Raw genomic sequence first — 16,622 nt, forward strand, 5'->3', positions numbered from 1 at the left:
TTCAAGAATATCATCATATGCACACCGGGTGTATGCAACGATAATACCCCATCAGAATCTGAACTGCTCGTGATACCATGTTCAGCTAAGTGGCGCCATACCACCCGCTTCCCATGAATCACTCTATTCCTAGGTGTCCTAAAGTTCACTCATAGCCTGTGTATTGGGCCTTTTACCTCTTGTGGAACATCCCATCCCAACAAACAGAAACATCAGATACGGCAATCACATGTACACAATGCAATAAGATAAAGCAGATAAATGCCGAAAGTAAATAACTATACAAAATACTAAACACCCAACAAACAAGAAAACTACAAAAGCTAGGAGGGACTCGCTTAGGGAAATCCGGGTCCCCAGCAGAGTCGCCAGCTGACGCAACCTACCTGCGAGAAAACAACCGGCGAAAAGGAAATGACAGAAGAGTCGCCACCGTGCGTTATTTATCCCAAAGGAGGGAAAGGAAACGCTCGAAGTAAACCTGGAAAAAGGAAAGGAAAAGACAAGGTCTCGCAACCAAATCTTGGGTTCGGGAGTCGGTTATGCGAAGGGAAGGTATTAGCACCCCTACGCATCCATAGTACTCTACGGGATCCACTCTTGTTGTTCTTGTCTAAAGGGTGTGGGTTTATCTAATGTACTATTTACTAAAAAGAAGGGTCAACAGGAAATGACTCGCACGGATGTCGCATCCACTACATACGTATCTCATTAGAATATGAGAATCAGAGTCTTCGTAGCTCGGCTGCCTATGGGTTAGGGGTAAGTGTGCTCGCTAAGACATCGCGTCTTATGCCTATGTATCTCATCTGGAATGAGAATCAGAGCAAGCCGTAGTTCGGATAACTACGGGTTAAGGGTTGTGTTTTGGGGTGAACGACGTTACTACGCAATCTACCGGATGCTCGACCTTTGGAGACTTACTCACCTATAGTAGAAGGAGTAAACGTGTTCTTAGGAGAAGAAAAATCAATGAGTTGTTGGTGTTTAGGAACGCTCATGCAAAAGGGGTAATGAGGATAAGACCTCATAGCTCTTAACCCTGGACAGGGTGAGCTCATGACAAAAAGTGGGGGTTCAGAAAGGTGGAACCCTCTCCACTGACCGACCAGACAAGAGATCTTGGGCTTTTATTCTGAAGCATCGACACGTAGTGTGATCTTAAAGAACGACACACTGAATAACGGGGGATTGAGTACTAATCCCTTGTATCCGTCAATTGCCTCTTCGGAGGTCTTTAGGAAAAAAAGTAGTAAAATGCGGGAAAGATAAAGGGGGTTAAGAGATCTACCACACGGATAAAGATCCGAAGCAACAGCAAATAAAGAGATAAGAAACCTAGAGATCTCTCAAGCTAGCACCATCAAAGAAAGCAAGTCAGTACAAGTAATCGGAATAAACCTCCAGATGGTATCCCACAAATAAAGTGGAACACCAGGCAAGCCATCTCTGACTGGAGAGATCGAATGAAATTGAATTGCCCGGATGGGTTTGCAAAGCAATCTGAGGGTTTATATGAGATGGAATTGGTTCTTTGCAGATGAGTTCCCTTCAGTCTCTAGAGGTTGCTCTGAACTCTATTAGCTCTTCTCTCACTATCTTTTTCTCAGCCAGGGTAATAGGAATAGAATATCCTTTTGTTTCACTGAAACTCTGAATTTATAACCTGATTTTTGTGGACCTGTGGGCTTAGATGAGAGAGGCCCAAGTCCAAAAAAATTCTGTTATATTTTATTTATTTATTTATTTATTTATTTATTTTTTAAAACACGTGCGCTCCGCCTAGCGAGCATGACAGTTCAAGAAATTCCTCTGAGCGTAGGTGATTCTGGTGGCTTTTCTTGGGACTCGCTAGGCGACCCATTCTGCACGCCTAGCGAGCATGACGGCTCATGAACAAACTTTTGCTCCTTCAAGATTAACGTTTTGACTGATGAATAGACCCCATTTGAACATGTTGGAAGTATCTCAAGCCATTCCCTTGTGTTGACTGATCACCTGGATAAGACCCACAAAGTGTCTCGGATGATGTTCAAGCTTCTTGGATCTGATCCTGACTGACATGATGAAATGCAATATGAAATGCTAAATGACCTAAAAATGAATGCATGAATGAGGAGGGAAAATTTTGGGGTGTTACAGTATGCAAATGTGACCAGGCAGGTGGTCGTGAAGTTTATTAAGAATCAAGTCATATGCCGTTATGGTGTGCCAGATAAGATCATTACTGATAATGGATCTAACTTGAACAACAAAATGATGAAAGAGCTGTGTAGTGAGTTCAAGATCGCGCATCATAATTCTTCTCCTTACAGACCCAAGATGAATGGGGCTGTTGAAGCTGCTAATAAGAATATCAAGAAAATTATCCAAAAGATGGTTGTCACGTATAAAGATTGGCACGAGATGTTACCATTTGCTTTGCATGGATATCGTACATCTGTCCGTACTTCAACAGGGGCAACCCCTTTCTCTCTTGTTTATGGAATGGAGGTTGTACTCCCAGTAGAGGTGGAGATCCCATCAACGAGAGTCTTGATGGAGGCCAAGTTGATTGATGCTGAATGGGTTCAAAGTCGTTATGACCAACTGAATTTGATAGAAGAGAAGAGATTGACTGCCATGTGCCATGGTCAGTTATATAAGCAAAGAATGAAGATAGCTTTTGATAAGAAGGTCAAGCCTCGGGTGTTCCGAGAAGGTGACCTTGTGCTCAAGAAAGTCTTGTCTTTCGCGCCCGATTCCAGGGGCAAGTGGACTCCAAACTATGAAGGTCCATATGTTGTTAAGAGAGCCTTTTCAGGCGGTGCTTTGATACTTACAATTATGGATGGGGAGGATTTCACTCGTCCTGTGAATGCAGATGCAGTCAAGAAATACTTCGCCTAGAAATAAAAACAGAATAGCTCGCTAAGTTGAAAACCCGAAAGGGCGACTTAGGCAAAAATGAGCATCTCGGTGGATTGAAAACCCGAAAGGGCGATCCAGGCAAAAGTTAGAGACATGAAAAAAAAAAGGAATATATGCATCCCGCTAGATTTGAGTACCTCATCCTGGGGCAATCTAGGCAAAAATTAGGGATTTGGCAAGTAACTGCATCCTGACAAGACATTGTTCTACAACTGTCATCCGTCAGAGATTCTCGCCCATTCGTCGTCAACCGAAGCTTCGAATACATCGAATTCAGAATTGGTGGAGAAATGGTCATTATGTTCAATGTAGCCCTTTCCCAATATATATCACCAATTTCAAATTTGTAAAGATCTATGGAGTCTTGCCATTTGCAGACTACCATTCCATCAAATAAATTTGAGCCCTTTTATCCAATTATTTTCCCTCTTATTTGTTTCTATTCGACAAACGTTTTGCATGTTTTAATTGAGAAAATATCATTGTTTTGAAGAAATGAATTTTTCATAACTTGTTTTTAAACAAAGTGAACATTCACAATGACGAAAGGATACTTAGGAGATCCTCGGTGCTCTCCCAAGGATTTTATCCGGTAATACCTCATCCCGTTGTTTCCCCAAGTGGTTTCTATTGGGATTTCCCTCAGTTGAGTCCTTAGTGGACATCCCCACCTGAGTCCGGATTTTATCCGAAGTATCCGTCACGGATAATTTTTGGATGTATTGGCATATTCCCCAATACATGCATCCTCGAGTCAGCTTGAGTCCTTCCATTGATTTATTTCATGGATTCTCTCCGTGTCTCTCGGCAAGTCTCAAGTCGTGACCTGCTCACGCATTTTTACCCTTTTACTCCCCCAGAGTCTCTGTCTCCCTAGTGAGTGTATTACTCCTTTGGATTTTTTAGTTTCTCCGGATTTCTTTTGTGGACGCATATCCCCACAGAGTTTTACAATTTGCAGGCATACATCTGCATCATGAGGTCTCTTAGGGACCAAAATTCGTCTCTTTATTATTATTTAAGCCCATTCTACCCCATCGAGACGAAGACTTTAACCTTCACTTCTCCGGCTAGAATGACCTTAAATAGGGGCATCTGTAAGCCCCTAATTTTGTCCCTAAGATCCCTCATGGCATCATAACATTGCACTTGCATTGCCTCAAGGATCATTAGCATCTTGGTTCCCTTTGCCTTTGGGAGGGACTTCTTGTGAGTGGTTTGAGATCACCAAGCATGCTTGAATTGTATATCATTTCTTTTCTGATTTTGTTTACTAACCAAAAGCACAAAAATATGTCACTAACATCTTTTGTTTGTAGCTTAAGCAGTCACCAGGTCAAGAGCTTCAAAAAGATCCTTTGTGCAATGGTAAGGTCAGGAGAAGATGATAGCAAGCATGGTAATGGTTCCCAAAGATATCATCCATCAAATATGCCTCCCTAGCATCTCAACTTATCATTTTGATCAAAGCAAGTCAAAGGGTTTGAGGTTGGTTCCCCAAAGAAACCCTAATTCATCTGTGCACCACAATGCCTTGCTCTTGAAGCAACCTCAGTCCATGATCAAATACAATCAAGGGAAGTTATTTAATTCATAATTTCATGCATATTTGAACTTATTTGAGTGTCATAAATCATCAATTCATCAAGATATGAGTCATGGCCTTGAGAAGTTGATCAGTCAATTCATCTGACTATTTTGAAATGCACTAAGACCTAACTTTTTATGTGTTGGTAAAATGGAGATGGTTCCAAAAGCAAAAATGTTCTTAAGGACAATATGAATAACTTTCATGTTCATCAAAAATTTATTTGAAGCTTGGAAGGTCATCTCCCATTCCAAGACATTATAGGTCATTTTGACTGAAACCCTAATTTTGGGTCAAATTCCCAAGGACATAACTCATTCATTTTTTACGATTTTGAGGTGGGATCAAATGCATTGGAAAGCTTAAGATGTATACTTCAAATGTTATGTTGAAGAAAATTTCAAAATATCAAATGAAATACATGTGATAACGCAAGACATTATAGGTCATGTTGGACCAAATGCATTGAAAGGTAAAAAAGTCCAACTTCAAGTGCCCATAACTCTTTTATCAAAAATTCAAATGATTAAAAATTTAAGTCCATTTTGATTGTATTGAAAAGATATACAACTTTGATGTTGGAGCTGTTTTCATTTGAGGCTTGCATCATCAAAATAGAAGGGCTTGAACATTGGCCAAATTTGGAAACCTTGCATTGACATGTTTTGCACATTACACTTTTTACTCAAATTTCACCAATTTCCACATCCCAAATGGATTTTTTCCCAACATAACAATTGTTCCTTACATCAAAACCTTTCCAACCATTACTCACATGATCATGTTTGGATTTGGCAAGTGTTAGTTTCGAAGAGGAGAAGTTTTTAGTTCAATTATGCATAACATGTGAGAATTCATTACACAGGCCTTTGCCTCTCAAATTACATGTCCAATTCAACTTGGTTTGTGTTCAGTATTCATTTGCATCAGCTTTTGGGCTTGGCACGCGCCTGTACAGGCCCATGCATGAAGGGTCCAAGTTCCATGCACACGAGAATTCACCTTGCTTGCAGCTTGTTTTGCTATAAATAGAAGTGCTCAGCTTCATTCAAACTCAACCTAATGGCACCTAAGATGCTGCACAATTGAATCCATAACCATTACCAAAGAAGCTAGTTCATTTTTCTCCAAATTTTTCAGATCCAAAATTCAACTACATCTGGTTGAATCCTTGGATCTAAAGCTTCTAAACCTTCATCCTGTATCTCATTGATTTTCTGTTTTGGCAAAGAAAGCAAGGAATCGAGCTTAAGTTTCCAGAAATCAAGCTTGCTCTTCAACTGGTATTTGCTTCGAATCTCTCATTTCTTTGATCTATTTGCCTGGCCAAAGTGTTTTCTGAAGTCCTCACTTGAGAGGCAAGCTAGTGGTAGCTTCAATTTCGTTTTTCTTTGATCTGCATTTTTCATACCTGAATCTTCCACCTCGTATTTCTCAACCTATAGGAATCTTGAGTGTGATTCAAGGTTACAGGGGTGATGTACATCACCCCATCTCCATTTTGGTGTAAGGATCGTGCACTTTGATTGCCTTTTGAATCTCTGCAATTTTGACCGGAAAACGCATGCTCACCGAAGAAGAAGGTGGCTCTGGTGGCCGTCTCTCTCCAGTTTGAATCTGAGCCATTGGATTGAGTTGTCCAGATCTAATCCTGGCCTTTGTTTCTTATGACTTATTTTAATCATGCGTGTGGTTCAGTTGACCAAGGCGTATAGTGGGAGCGCGCTTCTTGAGCGTATGATCTGCTAGCTCAATTAATGAGCTCAGATCTAACGCTCCTCGTTTTTCCTAATTTCTTATTTTCTGATTTAATTTCTTTAATTTCCTTTTATTTCAAAAATCAATATCTTCTTCATTTTTAATCCAAAAATTATGGGACCAATTGCATTAGTCTCCAAATAATTTCTAGTTTCTATTTCTGATTTTTAATATTTTTTATTTTGTCATTTGATATTTTTTGTGAATTTTCTCTTTTCTGGTTATTCTTAATTCATTTTAAATAGTTTTTGATATTCAGAAAATACAAAAATATTTTCCTAACCTATTTGAAAGATGATGGATCTATGAAAAATATTCTCATCAATTTTTTAATTGATTTGAGATTTATTTGAGATTTTAGTTTAATTAGGTTATTTTTATTCATTTTTAATAGATTAAAAATAGTTTCTGACTTTAGAAAATGCTGAAATTTTTTGTCAAACTTTGTTTGACCTTGTTGAACTTAGAATAAATTACTTGGACCTTTCAAGGTTGATTTGAAGTAATTTTGAAGTTTGACCTTTCTTTTATTTTAATTCAAGTTTATTTTAATATTAAAAATGCCAAAAATATTATGCTTATTGTTTGATCTCCAATCTTCATCTCATTTCTGATTTATCATTGTTTGACTTTGACTTTCAATGTCATTTGGTCCATTTCCTTACCCATTCTCCATCTCCTTCTTCTCCCTCTTCTTATTTTCTTTTTGATCAATGAGTTAAAGGTTGATAAGTTAGCATTGATTAGGGAGACTTAATCTTCCTTGATTCAAATCTAATTCATCTTGATCAATTGATCAAGTGAATGGCTTTGCATTAAGGATAGGTTGTTTTCTAAATCATGCAAAAGGCTTAAACCAATACAAGATCAATTCTCGTTTTCTTTTTGGCATGGCAAGTTGTTGGAACTTGGTTCACTAATCAAGACTTCTAACTTGTGTTGTTGCCTAGATTATTATTGACCGGCCTCAGATAGTTGTGACTTCTACATAAGTCCAATTACGATTGCTTAACATAGCGCTAAATTTGCCTTATGGCACACTAACTATTGACAATTAACCTTTACTTTTTGCTCTTTACTTTTATGCAATTTACTATTCTTGCACATATTATCCATTTGTTTTTCTCTTTGCTCACTTGAGCACATGTTTATGTTAATGCCATTTACCTTTTGCTCACATGAGCACATAATTGTGTATATATTATTGTGCTTGTAATTTGTTTTGATTGTTGTGAACCAAATGCAAAGAAATGGACTTAGTTTCTAGGACTTTCCCTATGCAAAGAATGGAGAAATGGACTTAGATTCTAGGACTTTCCTTATGCAAAAATTGGAGTAAAAGGACCTTAATGATGAAGATGGATTAGAAGGACTAAATCTCTAAACTCACTCTTATCCATTCTTGATTTACTTCATGGAACCTTTTGATGTGTGTTTTCTTTGTGCTAGGAGTTCCAACTTGAGCTTAATTGAGGAACCATTACCATGAGCTTCCAAGAGAGAGAGATCCAAGATACATTAAGGAGTCTTTCCAAGAGTTCATTTGATTGTTGATTGATTGAGTTTATGCTTTGTGTGATTGCTTATTCCAAAGGATGGGAGCTACTTGGATCATCAATATGATCTCAAGAGACGAACTCCATTATGGTTTTGTTCCTTTATCCCTTTCCTTTTTGCTTTACTTAGGACTTAGCCATTCTTCTTCTTCTCTCCACTCTAACCCAAGCCAAAACCTTTTGTGCAAACATTTAACCTTTGTTTTCAACATTAGAAACCTAAGCCTTATGCTTTTGATTTTCAAACTCTCTTTTCATAACACTCATTTTGAATTGAACTCCTAAGTCAACTTTGACCATTTTGTACATACTTTTCATTGATAAATATAACCCATTCAAATGTCTTTTTGTGGTTTCAATGGCCACTCTCTAAATCAAAACTTTTTCATAACCTTTAGCTATTAGGTTTGACTTATCCTTGTGGTAGATGTAATACTCACATATATCCTTAGTGATGGACAATGAGTCTTCCATGCTTATTATAGGGTTAACCCCTCACTAGTATGCTGAAGCTATCCTCACATGGTGGATTTGTGGTTTTAGGTTGAGTTTTCTCCCTTGGATAACAAAAGACCTTAAAGCTTTTGGATCAATCAATTCACCAATTTATTTTGAGATTTTTACCCCGAACTACGAGGTTTTGATCCTAATCTTTTTTAATATGGTACGTAGGCAATGGGTTTATCCATCCAAACACAAAATGTAAATAAACTTGTATATTCTCTTCTCATCTCTTCAATCATGTTTGCACAAACAAATTTTCACAAAACAACAACCTTTGCAACAAGTGTGAAAAGGGCTCCCTAGGAGTACCTAGGATGTTTTGGGTTCCTAACACCTTCCCATTATATAACCAACCCCCTTACCCAGATCTCTGTTTCTCTTTTACTAGTTTTTGTTAAAACTTTTAGGTTTTTGTTCGCTTTCTAACCATTCCTTTGGATAAATAGAAGTGCGGTGGTGACTCGACTTGTATGATTTACCTTGGATTTAGTCAATATCTCTAATGGTAACGAATACCCCGCTACAATAAGTAAAACACATAGATCAAACATGAATGGAATCATCATCAATCAATGGTAAACAGAAGTGAGATGAAGCTTAGAAGTCAAGAAACAATAAAAATATTTTTGGTAATTTTTGGAATTTAAAATAATACTTGAAATAAAATGAACAAATAGAGGTCAAACTTCAAATCCAATTCAAATCAACTTAGAAAAGTCCAATTGGATCATCATAAGTCTAATAACAAGGTCAAACAAGGTTTGACAAAAAATTTCATCATTTTTTGAAAACTGAAACTAATTTTAAACAATTAATAATGAAGAAAAATAACATAATTGAACTAAAATCTCAATTAAATCTCAAAACAATTAAGAAATTGATGAGAATATTTTTCATAGATTCATCATCATCCAAAGATGTTAAGAAAATATTTTTGGCATTTTTGAATATTGAAAAGTATTTTTAATGAATTAAAAACAATCATAAATGAAATAATTCACAAAAAATATTAAATGGCATCACAAAAATAATTAAAAATCATTTTTAGAAACTAGAATTTAAGAGAAAAAATTTGCAATTGGTTCCATATTTTTGTGATTCCAAATAAAGAAGTTATTAATTTTTAAAAATAATTGGAATAAAAGAAAATAAAATGAAAATTCAGAAATTGCAAAAATCCACAGCGCTTGGATCTTGGTTCATTAATTGACGTGGCGCATCTGGTGGCTGAGAAGCGCGCGCATGGTGAGGCTTGGTCAACAGCGAAACATGAAGCATTTAAAATAGTCAATCAAACCAAGAGCCAAGATTAGATCTGAAGCAAGGGATCCAAGGGCCAGGAACTCATCCCCGGGGACGATGGTGGAAACCACCGTCTTCTCCGGTGAACCTCATTGTTCCGGCCGGAGTTGCAGGTTTCACAACCTCAACCAAAATACACGAACCATACATCATTAGAAAGCTGGGGTGATGTACATCACCCCTGTACCCTTAGTTTCCACTCTAGATCCCTATAGAGAGAGAAATTTGAGATGGAAAAATGAGGTGTTCAATTTGAACTTACTCAATTCACAAAATTAAAAGCACAAACCAATTGCCTCTCATATGAGGACTTCAGAGGTACCAACCAATACAAGAAATGCTCAATATTCAAAGAGATTCGAAGGAAAACAGTTTGAGAATCAACCTTTGAAGTGCAACTTTTCAGTGCTTGATCCATTCCAATTCTACAATGCAGCTTGCTCTTGAAGTAACAAGGAAGATAGGCTAAGGAATTGTAAGTCAAAGATCAACCAATGAGGTTGAAAATTGAACTTGAAAAATTGAAAGAAAAAATCAGAATTCCTTTGAGTGAGGGTTAGGGATTCAAATGTGCGGAGCTTCAAGCGCCTTTAGGTTGAAGTTTGAAGTGTGCAAGGCATTCTATTTATAGCCAAGGCTGATGCAAAATTGTGGGAAACTCATGCGCATGTGAAGTTGGGTCTTCCATGCATGGGCCTGTACAGGCGCATGGGAGGCCCAAAAGAAACTGTTTTTGCATGCTAAAGTCACATGAATCAAGTTTGGACGTGCAGATAGCCATGCAATGGAGTGTGCAAGAAGATTTCACATGTTATGCATAATTGAACCTAAAACTTCACCTCTTCGAAAATTCCATTTGCAAAATTGAAACATAGGCATGTGGGTAATGGTTGGAAAGGTCTTGACATGAAGAACAAATGTTATGTTGAACAAAAATCCATTTGGAGTTTGGAAAATATTGAAAACAAGCCATGAAGTTCAATGTACAAAATATGTATATGGAAATTTTGCCAAAATTGACCAATTTCAAGCCCTTCTGTTTTAATTATGCAAGCCACAAATGACAAAACCTCAAACATGAGAGTTGTATATCTTTTCAACACAATTAACATGGACTTAAAGTTTGCATCATTTGGATTTTTGATGAGACAGTTATCGGCACTTGAAGTTGGACTTTTTCACATTTCTATGACTTTGGTCCAAAGTGACCTATAATGTTTTGTATTATCACATGTACTTATTTTAGGATTATGAAACTTTTTTCAACATAAAAATTGAAGTAGACATCTTAAAATTTCCAATTTACTTGGTCCCTCCTAAAAATCATAAAAAAATGAAGGAGTTAGGTCCTTGGGAAGTTGACCCAAAATTAGGGTTTCAGTCAAAATGACCTATAATGTTTTGAAATGAATGATGACCTTCCACGTTTCAAATGGATTTTTGATGAACATGAAAGTTGTTCATATGTTTCTTAAGAACAATTTTTCTCTTGGGGTCATATTCATTTAACAAACACATCCAAGGTTAGGTCTCAGTGGATTTCAAAATAGTCAGGTGAATTGACTGATCTACTTCTCAAGTCCAAACTTCAAATCTTGATGAATTAATGATTGAGGACACTCACATGGGCTCAAATATGCATAAAAATATGAATGAAATGACTTCCCTTGATTTTATTTGATCATGGATTGAGGTTGCTTCATGAGCAAGGCACAATCAATGCACATTTGAATTAGGGTTTCCTTGGGAAACAATCCTCAAGCCCTTTGGTTTATCTTGATCAAATTGACAAATTGAGATACTTGGGAGGCATATATGATTATTGAGAGCTTTGGGAACCATTGTCATGCTTGATTTCACTTTCATCTGGTCACTTCAATGGGCATAGGGGCCTCCTAGGAGCCTTGGATCACATGACTGCTAAAGCTTCAAAACAAAAGAGGTTAGTGACATATTTTTATGCTTTTGGTTAGTAAGAAAAAAATAAAAGCAATAATATACAATTCAAGCATGCTTGGTGGTCTCAAACCAACTCACACAAGTCCCAACCCAAGGGTTAAGGAGCCAAGATGCTATGATCCTTGAGGCAAATGCAAATGAGCAATGATATGATGCCATGAGGGATCTCAGGGTCAAAATTAGGGTCTTATAGAAATACTTCTAAATTCAAAGTCTTCTCGTGTATGGATGGATTTTCCGGATAAAATCAGATCAAAATGGCACCCGAAGATATGGAGAAGACCACATTCATTACACCCTAGGGAACATTCTGTTATAAAATGATGCCCTTCGATCTAAAGAATGCTGGTGGGACTTACCGGAGAGCAATGAATACTCTTTTTCATGATATGATGCATGAAGAGATTGAAGCATATGTCGATGACATGATTGCTAAATCGATTGATGAAGAGGAACATGTTGAGCATTTGTTGGAGCTATTCCAGCGTTTGAGGAAATATAAACTCCGCTTGAATCCCAATAAGTGTATTTTTGGTGTTCGTTCTGGTAAGTTGTTGGGCTTTATTGTCAGCAAGAAGGGTATTGAAGTTAATCTTGCCAAGGTCAAAGCAATACAAGAGATGCCTGCGCCCAAAACTGAGAAGCAAGTCAGAGGTTTTCTCTGCCACTTGAATTATATTTCCAGATTCATTTCCCACATGACTGCCACATGTGCGCCTATATTCAAGCTTCTTTGAAAAGATCAATCTTGTGATTGGACCAAAGACTGCCAGAAAGCTTTTGACAATATCAAAGAATATTTTCTTGAACCTTCGATTTTGTCTCCACCCGTTGAAGGAAGACCATTGATCATGTATTTGATTGTGCTAGAAGATAGTATGGGTTGTATTCTTGGTCAGCAAGATGAGACTGGAAAGAAAGAATTTTTAGTTTACTACCTCAGTAAGAAGTTCACCGATTGTGAGACTCGATATTCTATGCTTGAGAAAACTTGTTGCGCATTGGCTTGGGCTGCTAAGCGTCTGCGTCAATACATGTTGAATCATACCACTTGGTTGATATCCAAAATGGATCCAATCAAGTATATATATGAGAAGGCTTCTTTAACTGGGAGGATTTCCCGTTGGCAGATGTTGTTATCATAGTATGATAACGAATACCGATCTCAGAAAGCAACCAAAGGTAGTATCTTGGCTGACCATTTGGCTCACCAACCAATTAAAGATTACCAATCAGTGCAGTATGATTTTCCTGATGAAAAGATATTGTATTTAAAAATAAAAGATTGTGATGAACCATTGCTTGAAGAAGGGCCAGAACCTGGTTCCCGTTGGGGCATGGTATTTGATGGAGTTGTTAATCAATATGGAAATGGCATTGGGGCATTGATTATTCCTCCTCAAGTCACGCATCTACCATTTACAACTAGATTGACTTTCAAATGTACAAACAACATGGCAGAATATGAAGCTTGCATTATGGGGCTTGAAGAGGCCATGAATCTCAGAATCAAGTATTTGGATGTCTTCGGTGATTCAGCTTTGGTTGTGAATCAGACCAAAGGAGAACGGGAGACAAATCAACCCGGTTTGATACCATATAGAGATTTTGCAAGGAGGATTTCAACTTTCTTTACAAAGTTGAATTTCATCATATTCCTTGAGATGAGAACTAGATGGCATATGCTCTTGCAACGTTGGCATCAATGATTGTAGTGAAGTATTGGAATGAAGTTCCCAATTTGTCTGTGATGCGTCTTGATAGGCCAACTCATGTGATCAAAGACGAGAAGTCGTGGTATTATGACATCAAATGTTTCCTCCAAAGTCAGATTTACCCGCCTGGGGCATCTTTAAAAGATAAGAAGACTTTGGGAAGATTAGCCGGTAATTCCTACTTGAATGGTGATGTACTCTACAAGAGAAACTTCGTCATGGTTTTGCTCAGATGCGTGGATAGACACGAAGCATACTTGTTGATGACCTAAGTGCATGAAGGTTCCTTTGGTACTCATTCTAATGGACATGCAATGGCAAAGAAGATGTTGCGAGCATGTTACTATTGGCTGACAATGGAATCTGACTGTTGCAAATTTGTGAAGAAGTGCCACAAGTGTCAAATTTATGCTGATAAGATCCATGTTCCTCCGACACTATTGAATGTTATCTCTTCCCCCATGGCCTTTCTCCATGCGGGGAATTGATATGATTGGGATGATTGAGCCCAAAGCTTCGAATGTACATCGTTTCATTTTGGTGGCAATTGACTACTTCACAAAATGGGTTGAAGTGGTATCGTATGCAAACATGACCAAGCAAGTTGTTATAAGGTTTATCAAGAATCAGATCATATATCGTTATGGTGTGCCAAGTAAGATCATTACTGATAATGGATCAAACTGGAATAACAATATGGTGGAAGCTCTTTGCAAATACTTCAAGATTATGCATCATAATTCTTCTGCCTACAGACCCAAGATGAATGGGGTTGTTGAAGTTGCGAATAAGAACATTAAGAAGATTATCCAGAAGATGGTTGTCACATATAAGGATTGGCATGAGATGCTCCCATATGCTTTGCATGGGTATCGTACATCCATCCTCACTTCAACACGGGTAGCCCCTTTCTCTCTTTTGTATGGTATGGAAGCAGTGTTCCCCGTAGAGGTTGGGATTCCTTCATTGCGTGAGCTCATGGAAGCCAAGTTAACTGAGGCTGAATGGTGTCAGACCAGGTTTGATCAGTTGAATTTGATTAAAGAGAAGAGATTAACTGCCATGTGTCATGGTCAGTTATTTTAGCAGAGGATGAAGAAAGCTTTTGATAAGAAGGTCAAACCTCGCGTATTCAGAGAAGGAGACCATGTGCTCAAGAAGATTTTGACGTTCAAGCCAGATTCCAGAGGAAAATGGACTCCTAATTATGAAGGCCTATATGTTGTTAAGAGAGCCTTTTCAGGTGGTGCTTTGATTCTTACAACTATGGATGGTGAAAAGTTCACTCGTCCTGTGAATGCAGATGCAATCAAGAAATACTTCTCCTAAAAAGAAAAGAACAACTCGCTAAGTTAAAAATCCGAAAGGGCGGCTTAGGCAAAAATGAGCGTCTTGATGGATTGAAAACCCAAAGGATGATCCAGGCAAAAATTAGAGACATAAAACAGAAAGAATTTCCCGATAAGTGGAGTACCCCACCTTGGGGTAACTTATGCAAAAATTAGGGATTATGGAAAGTAACTGCATTATGCTGATCTTCAGTGATTTTGAAGGCTTTGTTTGAGCACAAGGGCTGACATCATTTCATCTCCAGCAGCGGTCAAGAGCCTAATGGATATCAAGAGTTGGTAGAAGGATTAAGGATCATTTGTATTCAATGTACTCCTTTTCCATATAAATTACCATTTTCAACTTTGTAAAAACTATGGAGTCTTGTCATTTACAGACTACCATTCTATTAAATAAAGTTGAGCCTTTATCCAAATTGTTTCTACTCTTATTTGTTTCAGCCAATAGTTTTTAATTTTATTATGATCATTTCAAAATTTAATTTTTAAATCAAAATCAATTTTTCTTTAATATAAAAGCAAGATTTTTTTCAAAGCAAGTAAAAGGAATATCAACAGCATTTCAAGGAACATCAAGTCCTTAAGTGCGAAACATCAGAGGTTCCCCAAGCAGTTAACTCTTCGGGTATCCCTAGACATTAGTGTTGATTCAGTTCCTCGGTGGAGTATTTGACCCTCAGCGGAATTTCTTTGTCCCAAGCTGATTTCGTTGATTCAGATACCCTGCGGCGTGTTGTTTTCCCCGACAGAGTTTCTGCTTTCCCTAGCGAAGTTCGTATTTCCTCAGCAAGAGGGATCCTCAATAGAGATGGTTGATGTTACCGAGTGGATCGCTTTGTTGTCCCCACTAATCGCCATTCAATTTTCTCCCTGTCAGAGTTTCCTCCTGGTTTCTGAGCAACTTTTGTTATGATTATTTCTCTGTAGGGTTGTCTCCAATTTTCATAGTGTTGACCTAAAATTCCCCATAGATTGGATGTTATATCCTCAGCAAATCTCCTCCTTCCCCAGTTAGGTTTGAACCTTTGGGATGTTGATCTCCCTGTTCTCCAGCTTTTGTCTCCATATTTTATGGATTGATCGAGGATTGTACCGGTGGTTCAAATTCTTTGTGACACCTTCGTATCCTTCGTGATCGTTTTGTCAGCATAACCATCATATATACATATACATTCATATGATTTCATAATTTTCATATTTCATATTTGATTGGTTTGAGATTCTTATTCTCTGTTATGGCGGTACTTTATCCCCATACCAAATCTGGTGTTTGTCCTTCTTCAATTGTAGAGTGTCAGCCCCTTTAAGCAGAAAGACTTTTATTTTTATCCTTTTCCCCACTGAGTTTGTCTCCTCGTGGATGATTGTTGTTTCAGTTTCCTCCCCAGTTGATTTTCTAGATGGAATTACTCCCCTTGAGTTATGTTCTCATTGGGTTGAGTCTTGATTGATTGTTTCTTTCTAGCTCTTACCTAGATAGATGCTTTGGTCCCCTAAGATTCTATTACCCAGTAACTGGTAATATTCTTCTTAGTTTGCAGTTTGTTACTTCTTGCCCAATACCCGACAAAAGTACCCTTTTTCTCCTCAGTAGAGTCCCCAGGAAGTATATCCTTGATATGTTCATCCTAACCGGTGACGGATATCTTTCTTTCCCCTGCCTGAGTCTATCCTTGATATGTTCAATTTAATCAGTGATGGATATTCTCATTTTTTGGTATTCTACCTAGTAAAAAGGTAGTTGTAATCCCTATTTTGTTCCTCAGAGAGTTAATCCTTGATATGCTCATCTTAACCGATGTTGGGTATTCTTCTCCTTGTGGTTTTATACCCAATATCCGGTAGTTGTAAATTCTATTTTATCCCCTTTTCAGAGTCTATCCTTGATATGTTCATCTTAATCGGTGACAGATTTTCTCTTTGAGTGGTTTTCTACCCAGTAACCGGTAGTTGTAAATCCTACTTTGTCCCCTCGCAGAGT

The sequence above is a fragment of the Lathyrus oleraceus genome, chromosome 3, assembly GCF_024323335.1.
Source record: "Lathyrus oleraceus cultivar Zhongwan6 chromosome 3, CAAS_Psat_ZW6_1.0, whole genome shotgun sequence".
NCBI lineage: Eukaryota > Viridiplantae > Streptophyta > Magnoliopsida > Fabales > Fabaceae > Lathyrus > Lathyrus oleraceus.